General features: G+C 63.4%; 3 non-coding genes across 3 annotated transcripts; all 3 read right to left on the bottom strand.

Moving 5' to 3' along the window:
- Positions 1-138: 138 nt before the first annotated feature.
- On the bottom strand, positions 139-257 carry LOC131871306 (5S ribosomal RNA). Its single transcript, XR_009369564.1, has one exon. It is a non-coding gene; the product is annotated as a 5S ribosomal RNA (ribosomal RNA).
- A 5,916-nt stretch (positions 258-6,173) lies between these two features.
- Positions 6,174-6,292, bottom strand: LOC131871305 (5S ribosomal RNA). Its single transcript, XR_009369563.1, has one exon. It is a non-coding gene; the product is annotated as a 5S ribosomal RNA (ribosomal RNA).
- A 5,916-nt stretch (positions 6,293-12,208) lies between these two features.
- LOC131871304 (5S ribosomal RNA) lies at positions 12,209-12,327 on the bottom strand. The gene has a single exon (XR_009369562.1). It is a non-coding gene; the product is annotated as a 5S ribosomal RNA (ribosomal RNA).
- Positions 12,328-16,326: the final 3,999 nt, after the last annotated feature.

Below are 16,326 nucleotides of genomic sequence, written 5' to 3'. Positions count from 1 at the left end.
CGGGTGCGCGCTCGGTGTCGCCCCCGCGCGCGCGGTAGTGCGGGCAGCGCACCCCGGCCCGGCCCGGCCCCGACGAGAACGCAAACGGGCAAAAGGTTTATTCAAATAGCATTGCGACGCCCGGCGAAAAACTAAAAAAGGGTGCAACACCGGGACTTCCCGGGAGGTCACCCATCCCAGTACTACTCCGGCCCAAGCGCGCTTAACTGCGGAGTTCTGATGGGATCCGGTGCACTAACGCTGGTATGATCGCACCCGTTATGAGCTTGTCGCAGTGTGTACTTAGCAAACCGCGACCCACGTGCGAATCCACCCCGGCCACCCACCCCCGTCGAGGTGCACACCCTCCCTCGCGAAGTGCGCCCCGTTCGCCAAGTGTGAGCCCTGCCCGGGTGCGCGCACCTTGCTAGGGCGTCGGGTGTGCACCCGGCCCGGCCTACGTGCGTGCACCTGGACGGGGCGTCGTGTGCGTGCAGTGTCCCGTCTGCAACGCGGTGCCCACACACCACCTCGGGCGCAACGACCTGCGCTCACATGTGGGCCGAGTGCACCTTGGTGCATGTTCGGGGCGCCTCGGGTGCACGCTCGATCTTGCCCCGGTGCACCAAGGCGCTCGGTTTGCCCCGGGTGCGCACTTGGTGCAAGGTGGGCACCCAAAATAGGGATCAAGCACCAAAACACAAGTTTCGGGATGCAAAATGGGACCCAAGGACCACAAATGCGTTCCAAGACCCATGATGGGTCCACGAGAACAAAAATGTGTTCCGAGACTTAATAAACAAATATTGGGTTTTAGGAGAAGAAACATGCTCTGATGCCCAAAACGAGAATCGACCCCGAAAAGGCCACAGGCCAAAAGTGGGATGCGAGACAAAAAAAAATGGGACCCGAGGACCAAAATTGGGTTCCCAGGTCGAAGACAGGGCAACCGGACAAGAAACGACCTCTAAGGCTCGAAATGAGTCCCGACGACTAAAACTTGACAAGAAGCACCCATCAGGCACCCAACTCGACACCCATGGGATGCCGACCCACCCGGGCTTCCACCTAGCACACCTTGGCACCCACCCACCCTCGCACCCAACCTCGCACCCAACTTAGCACCTTTGAACCCACATTGGCACTCACCCTGACCCTGGCACCTTGGAACCCACATTGGCACTCACCTTGACCCTGGCACCCACCTTTGCACTCACCTTGGGACCCACCCTGGCTCCCACCTCGGCACCCACCCAGACACCCACCTTGGTTCCTTGGCACCCACCTTGGATCCTTGGCACCCACCCCGACACCCACCTTGGCACGCAACTTGGCTACTTGCCACCCACCTTGGCTCCTTGACGCCCACCCCGACAACCACCCCGTGACCTACCCTGGCTAGGGTTGGTGCACACCCACCCTGGTGCCCACCTTGGCACCCACCCCATGACCCACCTTGGCACGCACCTTAGTACCCACCCCGTTACCCACCCTAGGACCCACCCCGTGACCCACCTTGGCCAGGGTGGGTGCCTTGGTGCGCACAACTTGCCTGGGCTGCACACCAGGGCGGGCTCAAGATGGCACCCGCGTTCCGTTTTTTTCACTATCTTTCAAAACGGAAATTTTAAAATCTCGTTTTTTTTTTTTTTTTGCCTTTTCTGGAAATTAGTGAAGGCAGCGCATCAAAGGTGCGCAATGCTGGTGCGAACCCGGGAGCGCTCCGATGTGTGCTCCAAGGTGCGGCGTGCACGAAGTCCGAGCCCGGCTTGCCCCGGGTGCGCACCTCGCGTGCACCTTCGCCGGGGTGAGCACCTTGGCTGGGTTGCGCGCCCTGGTGCGCACCAAGGAGCGCTCTGAAGTGTGCTCCAAGGTGCGGCGTGCACGAAGTCGGAGCTCGGTTTGCCCCGGGTGTGCACCTCGGGTGCGCACCTCGCGTGCACCTTCGCTGCGGTGGGCACCTTGGCTGGGTTGCGCGCCTTGGTGGGCACCATGCAGTGCACGAAGTCGGAGCCCGGTTTGCCCCGGGCGCGCACCTCCGCCAGGGTGGGCACCTTGGTGCGCACAACTTGCCTGGGCTGCGCACCAGGAAGGGCTCAAGATGGCACCCGCGTTCCGTTTTTTTCACTATCTTTCAGAACGGAAATTTTAAAATATCGTTTTTTTTTGCCTTTTCTGGAAATTAGTGAAGGCAGCGCATCAAAGGTGCGCAACGCTGGTGCGAACCTGGGAGCGCTCCGATGTGTGCTCCAAGGTGCGGCGTGCACGAAGTCGGAGCCCGGTTTGCCCCGGGTGCGCCCTGGTGGGCACCATGGTGCGCACCAAGGAGCGCTCCGAAGTGTGCTCCAAGGTGCGGCCTGCACGAAGTCGGAGCCCGGTTTGCCCCGGGCGTGCACCGCGGGTGGGCACCTTGGTGCGCATGCCTTGCCTGGGCTGCGCACCAGGGCGGGCTCAAGATGGCACCCGCGTTCCGTTTTTTTCACTATCTTTCAAAACGGAAATTTTAAAATCTCATTTTTTTTTGCCTTTTCTGGAAATTAGTGAAGGCAGCGCATCAAAGGTGCGCACCTCGCTGCCCACCACGGTGCGCAACGCCGGTGGGCACCCGGGAGTGCTTCGAAGTGTGCTCCAAGGTGCTGCGTGCACGTTGTCGGAGCCCGGTTTGCCCCGGGTGCGCACCTCGCGTGCACCTTCGTCGGGGTGGGCACCTTGGCTGGGTTTGCCCCGGCTGCGCTCCGAAGCGGGGTTATTGGAGCGCCGCCTCTTTTTTTGTCGGAGCGTTTGGTGGGGTTTCTCGCATTGGCTCTTCCCAGGCCCGGTTGCCACCCTGGCGCGCACGAAGTCGGAAGTAGGGTTAATTGCCCGGGTGCGCACCTTTGCCAGGGTGGGCACCTTACCTGGGCTGTGCACCAGGGCGGGCTCAAGATGGCACCCGCGTTCCGTTTTTTTCACTATCTTTCAAAACGGAAATTTTAAAATCTCCTCTTTTTTTTGCCTTTTCTGGAAATTAGTGAAGGCAGCGCATCAAAGGTGCGCACCTCGCTGCCCACCTTGGTGTGCTCTGAGGTGCGCACCCGGGAGCGCTACGAAGTGTGCTCCAAGGTGCGGCGTGCACGTTGTCGGAGCCCGGTTTGCCCCGGGTGCGCACCTCGCCTGCACCTTGGCCGGGGTGGGCACCCTGGCTGGGTTTGCCCAGGGTGCGCTCCGAAGCGGGGTTACTGGAGCGCCCCCTCTTTTTTTGTCAGAGCGTTTGGTGGGGTTTCTCGCATTGGCTCTTCCCAGGCCCGGTTGTTGGGTGCGCTCCCACCCTGGCGCGCGCGAAGTTGGAAGTTGGGTTAATTGCCCGGGCGCGCACCTTCGCCAGGGTGGGCACCTTGGTGCGCACACCTTGGCTGGGCTGCGCACCAGGGCGGGCTCAAGATGGCACCAGCATTCCCTTTTTCTCACTATCTTTCAAAACGGAAATTTTAAAATCTCGTTTTTTTTTGCCTTTTATGGAAATTAGTGAAGGCATCGCATCAAAGGTGCGCACCTCGCTGCCCACCTTGGTGTGCTCCGAGGTGCCCACCACGGTGCGCTCCGAGGTGCCCACCACGGTGCGCAACGCCGGTGCGAACCCGGGAGCGCCCCGATGTGTGCTCCAAGGTGCGGCGTGCACGAAGCCGGACCCCGGTTTGCCCCGGGTGCGCACCTCGCGTGCACCTTGGTGCGCACACCTTGGCTGGGTTGCGCGGCCTGGTGGGCACCATGGTGCGCACCAAGGAGCGCTCCAAAGTGTGCTCCAAGGTGCGGCGTGCACGAAGTCCTAGCCCGGTTTGCCCCGGGTGCGCACCTTCGCCGCGGTGGGCACCATGGCGTGCACGAAGTCGGAGCCCGGTTTGCCCCGGGTGCGCACCTCGCGTGCACCTTCGCCGGGGTGGGCACCTCGGCTGGGTTGCGCGCCCTGGTGCGCACCAAGGAGCGCTCCGAAGTGTGCTCCAAGGTGCGGCGTGCACGAAGTCGGAGCCCGGTTTGCCCCGGGTGCGCACCTTCGCCGCGGTGGGCACCCTGGTGCGCACCATGGCGTGCACGAAGTCGGAGCCCGGTTTGCCCCGGGTGCGCACCTCGCGTGCACCTTCGGCGGGGTTGCGCGCCCTGGTGCGCACCAAGGAGCGCTCCGAAGTGTGCTCCAAGGTGCGGCGTGCACGAAGTCGGAGCCCGGTTTGCCCCGGGTGCGCACCTCGCGTGCACCTTCGGCGGGGTTGCGCGCCCTGGTGGGCACCATGGTGCGCACCAAGGAGCGCTCCGAAGTGTGCTCCAAGGTGCGGCGTGCACGAAGTCGGAGCCCGGTTTGCCCCGGGTGCGCACCTCGCGTGCACCTTCGCCGCGGTGGGCACCATGGCGTGCACGAAGTCGGAGCCCGGTTTGCCCCGGGTGCGCACCTCGCGTGCACCTTCGCCGGGGTGGGCACCTCGGCTGGGTTGCGCGCCCTGGTGCGCACCAAGGAGCGCTCCGAAGTGTGCTCCAAGGTGCGGCGTGCACGAAGTCGGAGCCCGGTTTGCCCCGGGTGCGCACCTCGCGTGCACCTTCGCCGCGGTGGGCACCATGGCGTGCACGAAGTCGGAGCCCGGTTTGCCCCGGGTGCGCACCCCGCGTGCACCTTCGCCGGGGTGGGCACCTCGGCTGGGTTGCGCGCCCTGGTGCGCACCAAGGAGCGCTCCGAAGTGTGCTCCAAGGTGCGGCGTGCACGAAGTCGGAGCCCGGTTTGCCCCGGGTGCGCACCTCGCGTGCACCTTCGCCGCGGTGGGCACCTTGGCTGGGTTGGGCACCATTGAGCGCTCCGAAGTGTGCTCCAAGGTGCGCACCATGGCCCTCCAAGGTGCGCAGCATGGCGTGCACGAAGTCGGAGCCCGGTTTGCCCCGGGTGCGCACCTCGCGTGCACCTTCGCCAGGGTGGGCACCTCGGTGCGCACACCTTCTCAATGTTTTCTTGCCTTTTCTGGAAATTGGTGAAGGCAGCGCATCAAAGGTGCGCACCTCGGTGTGCTCCGAGGTGCGAACCCGAGAGCGCTCCGAGGTGCCCACGAAGTCGAAAGTCGGGTTAATTGCATTGTTTTCCCCGGGTGCGCTCCGAGGTGCGCAACATCGGTGCGCACCAAGGAGGGCTCCGAAGTGTGCTCCAAGGTGCGCACGATTCGGAGCTCGGTTTGCCCGGGGTGCGCACACCTTGGCTGGGTTGCGCACCCTTTGTGCGCTCCAAGGTGCGCACGAAGTCGGAGCTCGGTTTGCCCCGGGTGCGCACCTTCGCCAGGGTGCGCACCTTGATGCGCACGCCTTGGCTGGGCTGCGCACCTTGGTGGGCGCCATGGTGCGCACCTTTCGTGCGCTCCAAGGTGCGCACGAAGTCGGAGCTCGGTTTGCCCCGGGTGCGCACCTTGGTGGGCGCCATGGTGCACTCCGAGGTGCCCAAGATTGGTGCGCACCAAGGAGCGCTCCGAAGTGCGCTCCAAGGTGCGCAGGTGCGCGCGAAGTCGAAAGTTGGGTTAATTGTCCGGTTTGCCTCGGGTGCGCACCTTGCGTGCACCTTCGCCAGGGTGGGCGCCTTGGTGCGCACACCTTGGCTGGGCTGCGCACCCGGGCGCGCACACCTTGGCACCCGCGTTTCCTTCATTTTAAATTTTTTTTTTTTACAATCTCTCAAGTGGGAAATTCTATAATCTCAACTTTTTTTGCCTTTTCAGGAAACTTTTGAATGGAGCGCATCATTGGTGCGCTCCGAAGTGTGCTCCAAGGTGCGCACCTCTGGTGTGCTCCAAAGCTCTCTCCAGCTGCGTGCACCTGCCCCGGCCGCGCACCCGGCCCCGCCCAGCTTCGCTCACCTGTCCCGGGCGTCTGGTGCGGAACCTTAGAGTAAGAAACATCACCGTGCACCTTGGCCAACGTGCGCGACTCGACCGAGCGCGCACTGGCCGAGGTGCACACCGATTTCACCTGGGTGCGCGCGCAGCACCTCGGGCGCACCGGGGTGCGCGCACAACGCCCGGGTTGCACCGTGGCCTGTGTGCTCGGGGCGCCTCGGGTGCGCGCTCGGTGTCGCCCCCCGCGCGCGCGGTAGTGCGGGCAGCGCACCCCGGCCCGGCCCGGCCCCGACGAGAACGCAAACGGGCAAAAGGTTTATTCAAATAGCATTGCGACGCCCGGCGAAAAACTAAGAAAGGGTGCAACACCGGGACTTCCCGGGAGGTCACCCATCCCAGTACTACTCCGGCCCAAGCGCGCTTAACTGCGGAGTTCTGATGGGATCCGGTGCACTAACGCTGGTATGATCGCACCCGTTATGAGCTTGTCGCAGTGTGTACTTAGCAAACCGCGACCCACGTGCGAATCCACCCCGGCCACCCACCCCCGTCGAGGTGCACACCCTCCCTCGCGAAGTGCGCCCCGTTCGCCAAGTGTGAGCCCTGCCCGGGTGCGCGCACCTTGCTAGGGCGTCGGGTGTGCACCCGGCCCGGCCTACGTGCGTGCACCTGGACGGGGCGTCGTGTGCGTGCAGTGTCCCGTCTGCAACGCGGTGCCCACACACCACCTCGGGCGCAACGACCTGCGCTCACATGTGGGCCGAGTGCACCTTGGTGCATGTTCGGGGCGCCTCGGGTGCACGCTCGATCTTGCCCCGGTGCACCAAGGCGCTCGGTTTGCCCCGGGTGCGCACTTGGTGCAAGGTGGGCACCCAAAATAGGGATCAAGCACCAAAACACAAGTTTCGGGATGCAAAATGGGACCCAAGGACCACAAATGCGTTCCAAGACCCATGATGGGTCCACGAGAACAAAAATGTGTTCCGAGACTTAATAAACAAATATTGGGTTTTAGGAGAAGAAACATGCTCTGATGCCCAAAACGAGAATCGACCCCGAAAAGGCCACAGGCCAAAAGTGGGATGCGAGACAAAAAAAAATGGGACCCGAGGACCAAAATTGGGTTCCCAGGTCGAAGACAGGGCAACCGGACAAGAAACGACCTCTAAGGCTCGAAATGAGTCCCGACGACTAAAACTTGACAAGAAGCACCCATCAGGCACCCAACTCGACACCCATGGGATGCCGACCCACCCGGGCTTCCACCTAGCACACCTTGGCACCCACCCACCCTCGCACCCAACCTCGCACCCAACTTAGCACCTTTGAACCCACATTGGCACTCACCCTGACCCTGGCACCTTGGAACCCACATTGGCACTCACCTTGACCCTGGCACCCACCTTTGCACTCACCTTGGGACCCACCCTGGCTCCCACCTCGGCACCCACCCAGACACCCACCTTGGTTCCTTGGCACCCACCTTGGATCCTTGGCACCCACCCCGACACCCACCTTGGCACGCAACTTGGCTACTTGCCACCCACCTTGGCTCCTTGACGCCCACCCCGACAACCACCCCGTGACCTACCCTGGCTAGGGTTGGTGCACACCCACCCTGGTGCCCACCTTGGCACCCACCCCATGACCCACCTTGGCACGCACCTTAGTACCCACCCCGTTACCCACCCTAGGACCCACCCCGTGACCCACCTTGGCCAGGGTGGGTGCCTTGGTGCGCACAACTTGCCTGGGCTGCACACCAGGGCGGGCTCAAGATGGCACCCGCGTTCCGTTTTTTTCACTATCTTTCAAAACGGAAATTTTAAAATCTCGTTTTTTTTTTTTTTTTGCCTTTTCTGGAAATTAGTGAAGGCAGCGCATCAAAGGTGCGCAATGCTGGTGCGAACCCGGGAGCGCTCCGATGTGTGCTCCAAGGTGCGGCGTGCACGAAGTCCGAGCCCGGCTTGCCCCGGGTGCGCACCTCGCGTGCACCTTCGCCGGGGTGAGCACCTTGGCTGGGTTGCGCGCCCTGGTGCGCACCAAGGAGCGCTCTGAAGTGTGCTCCAAGGTGCGGCGTGCACGAAGTCGGAGCTCGGTTTGCCCCGGGTGTGCACCTCGGGTGCGCACCTCGCGTGCACCTTCGCTGCGGTGGGCACCTTGGCTGGGTTGCGCGCCTTGGTGGGCACCATGCAGTGCACGAAGTCGGAGCCCGGTTTGCCCCGGGCGCGCACCTCCGCCAGGGTGGGCACCTTGGTGCGCACAACTTGCCTGGGCTGCGCACCAGGAAGGGCTCAAGATGGCACCCGCGTTCCGTTTTTTTCACTATCTTTCAGAACGGAAATTTTAAAATATCGTTTTTTTTTGCCTTTTCTGGAAATTAGTGAAGGCAGCGCATCAAAGGTGCGCAACGCTGGTGCGAACCTGGGAGCGCTCCGATGTGTGCTCCAAGGTGCGGCGTGCACGAAGTCGGAGCCCGGTTTGCCCCGGGTGCGCCCTGGTGGGCACCATGGTGCGCACCAAGGAGCGCTCCGAAGTGTGCTCCAAGGTGCGGCCTGCACGAAGTCGGAGCCCGGTTTGCCCCGGGCGTGCACCGCGGGTGGGCACCTTGGTGCGCATGCCTTGCCTGGGCTGCGCACCAGGGCGGGCTCAAGATGGCACCCGCGTTCCGTTTTTTTCACTATCTTTCAAAACGGAAATTTTAAAATCTCATTTTTTTTTGCCTTTTCTGGAAATTAGTGAAGGCAGCGCATCAAAGGTGCGCACCTCGCTGCCCACCACGGTGCGCAACGCCGGTGGGCACCCGGGAGTGCTTCGAAGTGTGCTCCAAGGTGCTGCGTGCACGTTGTCGGAGCCCGGTTTGCCCCGGGTGCGCACCTCGCGTGCACCTTCGTCGGGGTGGGCACCTTGGCTGGGTTTGCCCCGGCTGCGCTCCGAAGCGGGGTTATTGGAGCGCCGCCTCTTTTTTTGTCGGAGCGTTTGGTGGGGTTTCTCGCATTGGCTCTTCCCAGGCCCGGTTGCCACCCTGGCGCGCACGAAGTCGGAAGTAGGGTTAATTGCCCGGGTGCGCACCTTTGCCAGGGTGGGCACCTTACCTGGGCTGTGCACCAGGGCGGGCTCAAGATGGCACCCGCGTTCCGTTTTTTTCACTATCTTTCAAAACGGAAATTTTAAAATCTCCTCTTTTTTTTGCCTTTTCTGGAAATTAGTGAAGGCAGCGCATCAAAGGTGCGCACCTCGCTGCCCACCTTGGTGTGCTCTGAGGTGCGCACCCGGGAGCGCTACGAAGTGTGCTCCAAGGTGCGGCGTGCACGTTGTCGGAGCCCGGTTTGCCCCGGGTGCGCACCTCGCCTGCACCTTGGCCGGGGTGGGCACCCTGGCTGGGTTTGCCCAGGGTGCGCTCCGAAGCGGGGTTACTGGAGCGCCCCCTCTTTTTTTGTCAGAGCGTTTGGTGGGGTTTCTCGCATTGGCTCTTCCCAGGCCCGGTTGTTGGGTGCGCTCCCACCCTGGCGCGCGCGAAGTTGGAAGTTGGGTTAATTGCCCGGGCGCGCACCTTCGCCAGGGTGGGCACCTTGGTGCGCACACCTTGGCTGGGCTGCGCACCAGGGCGGGCTCAAGATGGCACCAGCATTCCCTTTTTCTCACTATCTTTCAAAACGGAAATTTTAAAATCTCGTTTTTTTTTGCCTTTTATGGAAATTAGTGAAGGCATCGCATCAAAGGTGCGCACCTCGCTGCCCACCTTGGTGTGCTCCGAGGTGCCCACCACGGTGCGCTCCGAGGTGCCCACCACGGTGCGCAACGCCGGTGCGAACCCGGGAGCGCCCCGATGTGTGCTCCAAGGTGCGGCGTGCACGAAGCCGGACCCCGGTTTGCCCCGGGTGCGCACCTCGCGTGCACCTTGGTGCGCACACCTTGGCTGGGTTGCGCGGCCTGGTGGGCACCATGGTGCGCACCAAGGAGCGCTCCAAAGTGTGCTCCAAGGTGCGGCGTGCACGAAGTCCTAGCCCGGTTTGCCCCGGGTGCGCACCTTCGCCGCGGTGGGCACCATGGCGTGCACGAAGTCGGAGCCCGGTTTGCCCCGGGTGCGCACCTCGCGTGCACCTTCGCCGGGGTGGGCACCTCGGCTGGGTTGCGCGCCCTGGTGCGCACCAAGGAGCGCTCCGAAGTGTGCTCCAAGGTGCGGCGTGCACGAAGTCGGAGCCCGGTTTGCCCCGGGTGCGCACCTTCGCCGCGGTGGGCACCCTGGTGCGCACCATGGCGTGCACGAAGTCGGAGCCCGGTTTGCCCCGGGTGCGCACCTCGCGTGCACCTTCGGCGGGGTTGCGCGCCCTGGTGCGCACCAAGGAGCGCTCCGAAGTGTGCTCCAAGGTGCGGCGTGCACGAAGTCGGAGCCCGGTTTGCCCCGGGTGCGCACCTCGCGTGCACCTTCGGCGGGGTTGCGCGCCCTGGTGGGCACCATGGTGCGCACCAAGGAGCGCTCCGAAGTGTGCTCCAAGGTGCGGCGTGCACGAAGTCGGAGCCCGGTTTGCCCCGGGTGCGCACCTCGCGTGCACCTTCGCCGCGGTGGGCACCATGGCGTGCACGAAGTCGGAGCCCGGTTTGCCCCGGGTGCGCACCTCGCGTGCACCTTCGCCGGGGTGGGCACCTCGGCTGGGTTGCGCGCCCTGGTGCGCACCAAGGAGCGCTCCGAAGTGTGCTCCAAGGTGCGGCGTGCACGAAGTCGGAGCCCGGTTTGCCCCGGGTGCGCACCTCGCGTGCACCTTCGCCGCGGTGGGCACCATGGCGTGCACGAAGTCGGAGCCCGGTTTGCCCCGGGTGCGCACCCCGCGTGCACCTTCGCCGGGGTGGGCACCTCGGCTGGGTTGCGCGCCCTGGTGCGCACCAAGGAGCGCTCCGAAGTGTGCTCCAAGGTGCGGCGTGCACGAAGTCGGAGCCCGGTTTGCCCCGGGTGCGCACCTCGCGTGCACCTTCGCCGCGGTGGGCACCTTGGCTGGGTTGGGCACCATTGAGCGCTCCGAAGTGTGCTCCAAGGTGCGCACCATGGCCCTCCAAGGTGCGCAGCATGGCGTGCACGAAGTCGGAGCCCGGTTTGCCCCGGGTGCGCACCTCGCGTGCACCTTCGCCAGGGTGGGCACCTCGGTGCGCACACCTTCTCAATGTTTTCTTGCCTTTTCTGGAAATTGGTGAAGGCAGCGCATCAAAGGTGCGCACCTCGGTGTGCTCCGAGGTGCGAACCCGAGAGCGCTCCGAGGTGCCCACGAAGTCGAAAGTCGGGTTAATTGCATTGTTTTCCCCGGGTGCGCTCCGAGGTGCGCAACATCGGTGCGCACCAAGGAGGGCTCCGAAGTGTGCTCCAAGGTGCGCACGATTCGGAGCTCGGTTTGCCCGGGGTGCGCACACCTTGGCTGGGTTGCGCACCCTTTGTGCGCTCCAAGGTGCGCACGAAGTCGGAGCTCGGTTTGCCCCGGGTGCGCACCTTCGCCAGGGTGCGCACCTTGATGCGCACGCCTTGGCTGGGCTGCGCACCTTGGTGGGCGCCATGGTGCGCACCTTTCGTGCGCTCCAAGGTGCGCACGAAGTCGGAGCTCGGTTTGCCCCGGGTGCGCACCTTGGTGGGCGCCATGGTGCACTCCGAGGTGCCCAAGATTGGTGCGCACCAAGGAGCGCTCCGAAGTGCGCTCCAAGGTGCGCAGGTGCGCGCGAAGTCGAAAGTTGGGTTAATTGTCCGGTTTGCCTCGGGTGCGCACCTTGCGTGCACCTTCGCCAGGGTGGGCGCCTTGGTGCGCACACCTTGGCTGGGCTGCGCACCCGGGCGCGCACACCTTGGCACCCGCGTTTCCTTCATTTTAAATTTTTTTTTTTTACAATCTCTCAAGTGGGAAATTCTATAATCTCAACTTTTTTTGCCTTTTCAGGAAACTTTTGAATGGAGCGCATCATTGGTGCGCTCCGAAGTGTGCTCCAAGGTGCGCACCTCTGGTGTGCTCCAAAGCTCTCTCCAGCTGCGTGCACCTGCCCCGGCCGCGCACCCGGCCCCGCCCAGCTTCGCTCACCTGTCCCGGGCGTCTGGTGCGGAACCTTAGAGTAAGAAACATCACCGTGCACCTTGGCCAACGTGCGCGACTCGACCGAGCGCGCACTGGCCGAGGTGCACACCGATTTCACCTGGGTGCGCGCGCAGCACCTCGGGCGCACCGGGGTGCGCGCACAACGCCCGGGTTGCACCGTGGCCTGTGTGCTCGGGGCGCCTCGGGTGCGCGCTCGGTGTCGCCCCCCGCGCGCGCGGTAGTGCGGGCAGCGCACCCCGGCCCGGCCCGGCCCCGACGAGAACGCAAACGGGCAAAAGGTTTATTCAAATAGCATTGCGACGCCCGGCGAAAAACTAAGAAAGGGTGCAACACCGGGACTTCCCGGGAGGTCACCCATCCCAGTACTACTCCGGCCCAAGCGCGCTTAACTGCGGAGTTCTGATGGGATCCGGTGCACTAACGCTGGTATGATCGCACCCGTTATGAGCTTGTCGCAGTGTGTACTTAGCAAACCGCGACCCACGTGCGAATCCACCCCGGCCACCCACCCCCGTCGAGGTGCACACCCTCCCTCGCGAAGTGCGCCCCGTTCGCCAAGTGTGAGCCCTGCCCGGGTGCGCGCACCTTGCTAGGGCGTCGGGTGTGCACCCGGCCCGGCCTACGTGCGTGCACCTGGACGGGGCGTCGTGTGCGTGCAGTGTCCCGTCTGCAACGCGGTGCCCACACACCACCTCGGGCGCAACGACCTGCGCTCACATGTGGGCCGAGTGCACCTTGGTGCATGTTCGGGGCGCCTCGGGTGCACGCTCGATCTTGCCCCGGTGCACCAAGGCGCTCGGTTTGCCCCGGGTGCGCACTTGGTGCAAGGTGGGCACCCAAAATAGGGATCAAGCACCAAAACACAAGTTTCGGGATGCAAAATGGGACCCAAGGACCACAAATGCGTTCCAAGACCCATGATGGGTCCACGAGAACAAAAATGTGTTCCGAGACTTAATAAACAAATATTGGGTTTTAGGAGAAGAAACATGCTCTGATGCCCAAAACGAGAATCGACCCCGAAAAGGCCACAGGCCAAAAGTGGGATGCGAGACAAAAAAAAATGGGACCCGAGGACCAAAATTGGGTTCCCAGGTCGAAGACAGGGCAACCGGACAAGAAACGACCTCTAAGGCTCGAAATGAGTCCCGACGACTAAAACTTGACAAGAAGCACCCATCAGGCACCCAACTCGACACCCATGGGATGCCGACCCACCCGGGCTTCCACCTAGCACACCTTGGCACCCACCCACCCTCGCACCCAACCTCGCACCCAACTTAGCACCTTTGAACCCACATTGGCACTCACCCTGACCCTGGCACCTTGGAACCCACATTGGCACTCACCTTGACCCTGGCACCCACCTTTGCACTCACCTTGGGACCCACCCTGGCTCCCACCTCGGCACCCACCCAGACACCCACCTTGGTTCCTTGGCACCCACCTTGGATCCTTGGCACCCACCCCGACACCCACCTTGGCACGCAACTTGGCTACTTGCCACCCACCTTGGCTCCTTGACGCCCACCCCGACAACCACCCCGTGACCTACCCTGGCTAGGGTTGGTGCACACCCACCCTGGTGCCCACCTTGGCACCCACCCCATGACCCACCTTGGCACGCACCTTAGTACCCACCCCGTTACCCACCCTAGGACCCACCCCGTGACCCACCTTGGCCAGGGTGGGTGCCTTGGTGCGCACAACTTGCCTGGGCTGCACACCAGGGCGGGCTCAAGATGGCACCCGCGTTCCGTTTTTTTCACTATCTTTCAAAACGGAAATTTTAAAATCTCGTTTTTTTTTTTTTTTTGCCTTTTCTGGAAATTAGTGAAGGCAGCGCATCAAAGGTGCGCAATGCTGGTGCGAACCCGGGAGCGCTCCGATGTGTGCTCCAAGGTGCGGCGTGCACGAAGTCCGAGCCCGGCTTGCCCCGGGTGCGCACCTCGCGTGCACCTTCGCCGGGGTGAGCACCTTGGCTGGGTTGCGCGCCCTGGTGCGCACCAAGGAGCGCTCTGAAGTGTGCTCCAAGGTGCGGCGTGCACGAAGTCGGAGCTCGGTTTGCCCCGGGTGTGCACCTCGGGTGCGCACCTCGCGTGCACCTTCGCTGCGGTGGGCACCTTGGCTGGGTTGCGCGCCTTGGTGGGCACCATGCAGTGCACGAAGTCGGAGCCCGGTTTGCCCCGGGCGCGCACCTCCGCCAGGGTGGGCACCTTGGTGCGCACAACTTGCCTGGGCTGCGCACCAGGAAGGGCTCAAGATGGCACCCGCGTTCCGTTTTTTTCACTATCTTTCAGAACGGAAATTTTAAAATATCGTTTTTTTTTGCCTTTTCTGGAAATTAGTGAAGGCAGCGCATCAAAGGTGCGCAACGCTGGTGCGAACCTGGGAGCGCTCCGATGTGTGCTCCAAGGTGCGGCGTGCACGAAGTCGGAGCCCGGTTTGCCCCGGGTGCGCCCTGGTGGGCACCATGGTGCGCACCAAGGAGCGCTCCGAAGTGTGCTCCAAGGTGCGGCCTGCACGAAGTCGGAGCCCGGTTTGCCCCGGGCGTGCACCGCGGGTGGGCACCTTGGTGCGCATGCCTTGCCTGGGCTGCGCACCAGGGCGGGCTCAAGATGGCACCCGCGTTCCGTTTTTTTCACTATCTTTCAAAACGGAAATTTTAAAATCTCATTTTTTTTTGCCTTTTCTGGAAATTAGTGAAGGCAGCGCATCAAAGGTGCGCACCTCGCTGCCCACCACGGTGCGCAACGCCGGTGGGCACCCGGGAGTGCTTCGAAGTGTGCTCCAAGGTGCTGCGTGCACGTTGTCGGAGCCCGGTTTGCCCCGGGTGCGCACCTCGCGTGCACCTTCGTCGGGGTGGGCACCTTGGCTGGGTTTGCCCCGGCTGCGCTCCGAAGCGGGGTTATTGGAGCGCCGCCTCTTTTTTTGTCGGAGCGTTTGGTGGGGTTTCTCGCATTGGCTCTTCCCAGGCCCGGTTGCCACCCTGGCGCGCACGAAGTCGGAAGTAGGGTTAATTGCCCGGGTGCGCACCTTTGCCAGGGTGGGCACCTTACCTGGGCTGTGCACCCGGGCGGGCTCAAGATGGCACCTGCGTTCCGTTTTTTTCACTATCTTTCAAAACGGAAATTTTAAAATCTCCTCTTTTTTTTGCCTTTTCTGGAAATTAGTGAAGGCAGCGCATCAAAGGTGCGCACCTCGCTGCCCACCTTGGTGTGCTCTGAGGTGCGCACCCGGGAGCGCTACGAAGTGTGCTCCAAGGTGCGGCGTGCACGTTGTCGGAGCCCGGTTTGCCCCGGGTGCGCACCTCGCCTGCACCTTGGCCGGGGTGGGCACCCTGGCTGGGTTTGCCCAGGGTGCGCTCCGAAGCGGGGTTACTGGAGCGCCCCCTCTTTTTTTGTCAGAGCGTTTGGTGGGGTTTCTCGCATTGGCTCTTCCCAGGCCCGGTTGTTGGGTGCGCTCCCACCCTGGCGCGCGCGAAGTTGGAAGTTGGGTTAATTGCCCGGGCGCGCACCTTCGCCAGGGTGGGCACCTTGGTGCGCACACCTTGGCTGGGCTGCGCACCAGGGCGGGCTCAAGATGGCACCAGCATTCCCTTTTTCTCACTATCTTTCAAAACGGAAATTTTAAAATCTCGTTTTCTTTTGCCTTTTATGGAAATTAGTGAAGGCATCGCATCAAAGGTGCGCACCTCGCTGCCCACCTTGGTGTGCTCCGAGGTGCCCACCACGGTGCGCTCCGAGGTGCCCACCACGGTGCGCAACGCCGGTGCGAACCCGGGAGCGCCCCGATGTGTGCTCCAAGGTGCGGCGTGCACGAAGCCGGACCCCGGTTTGCCCCGGGTGCGCACCTCGCGTGCACCTTGGTGCGCACACCTTGGCTGGGTTGCGCGGCCTGGTGGGCACCATGGTGCGCACCAAGGAGCGCTCCGAAGTGTGCTCCAAGGTGCGGCGTGCACGAAGTCCTAGCCCGGTTTGCCCCGGGTGCGCACCTTCGCCGCGGTGGGCACCATGGCGTGCACGAAGTCGGAGCCCGGTTTGCCCCGGGTGCGCACCTCGCGTGCACCTTCGCCGGGGTGGGCACCTCGGCTGGGTTGCGCGCCCTGGTGCGCACCAAGGAGCGCTCCGAAGTGTGCTCCAAGGTGCGGCGTGCACGAAGTCGGAGCCCGGTTTGCCCCGGGTGCGCACCTTCGCCGCGGTGGGCACCCTGGTGCGCACCATGGCGTGCACGAAGTCGGAGCCCGGTTTGCCCCGGGTGCGCACCTCGCGTGCACCTTCGGCGGGGTTGCGCGCCCTGGTGCGCACCAAGGAGCGCTCCGAAGTGTGCTCCAAGGTGCGGCGTGCACGAAGTCGGAGCCCGGTTTGCCCCGGGTGCGCACCTCGCGTGCACCTTCGGCGGGGTTGCGCGCCCTGGTGGGCACCATGGTGCGCACCAAG

The sequence above is a fragment of the Cryptomeria japonica genome, unplaced genomic scaffold (assembly GCF_030272615.1).
Source record: "Cryptomeria japonica unplaced genomic scaffold, Sugi_1.0 HiC_scaffold_391, whole genome shotgun sequence".
Classification (NCBI taxonomy): domain Eukaryota; kingdom Viridiplantae; phylum Streptophyta; class Pinopsida; order Cupressales; family Cupressaceae; genus Cryptomeria; species Cryptomeria japonica.
The sequence above is the reverse complement of the archived record's forward strand: the minus strand, read 5'-3'. Positions and strand labels throughout refer to the sequence as shown.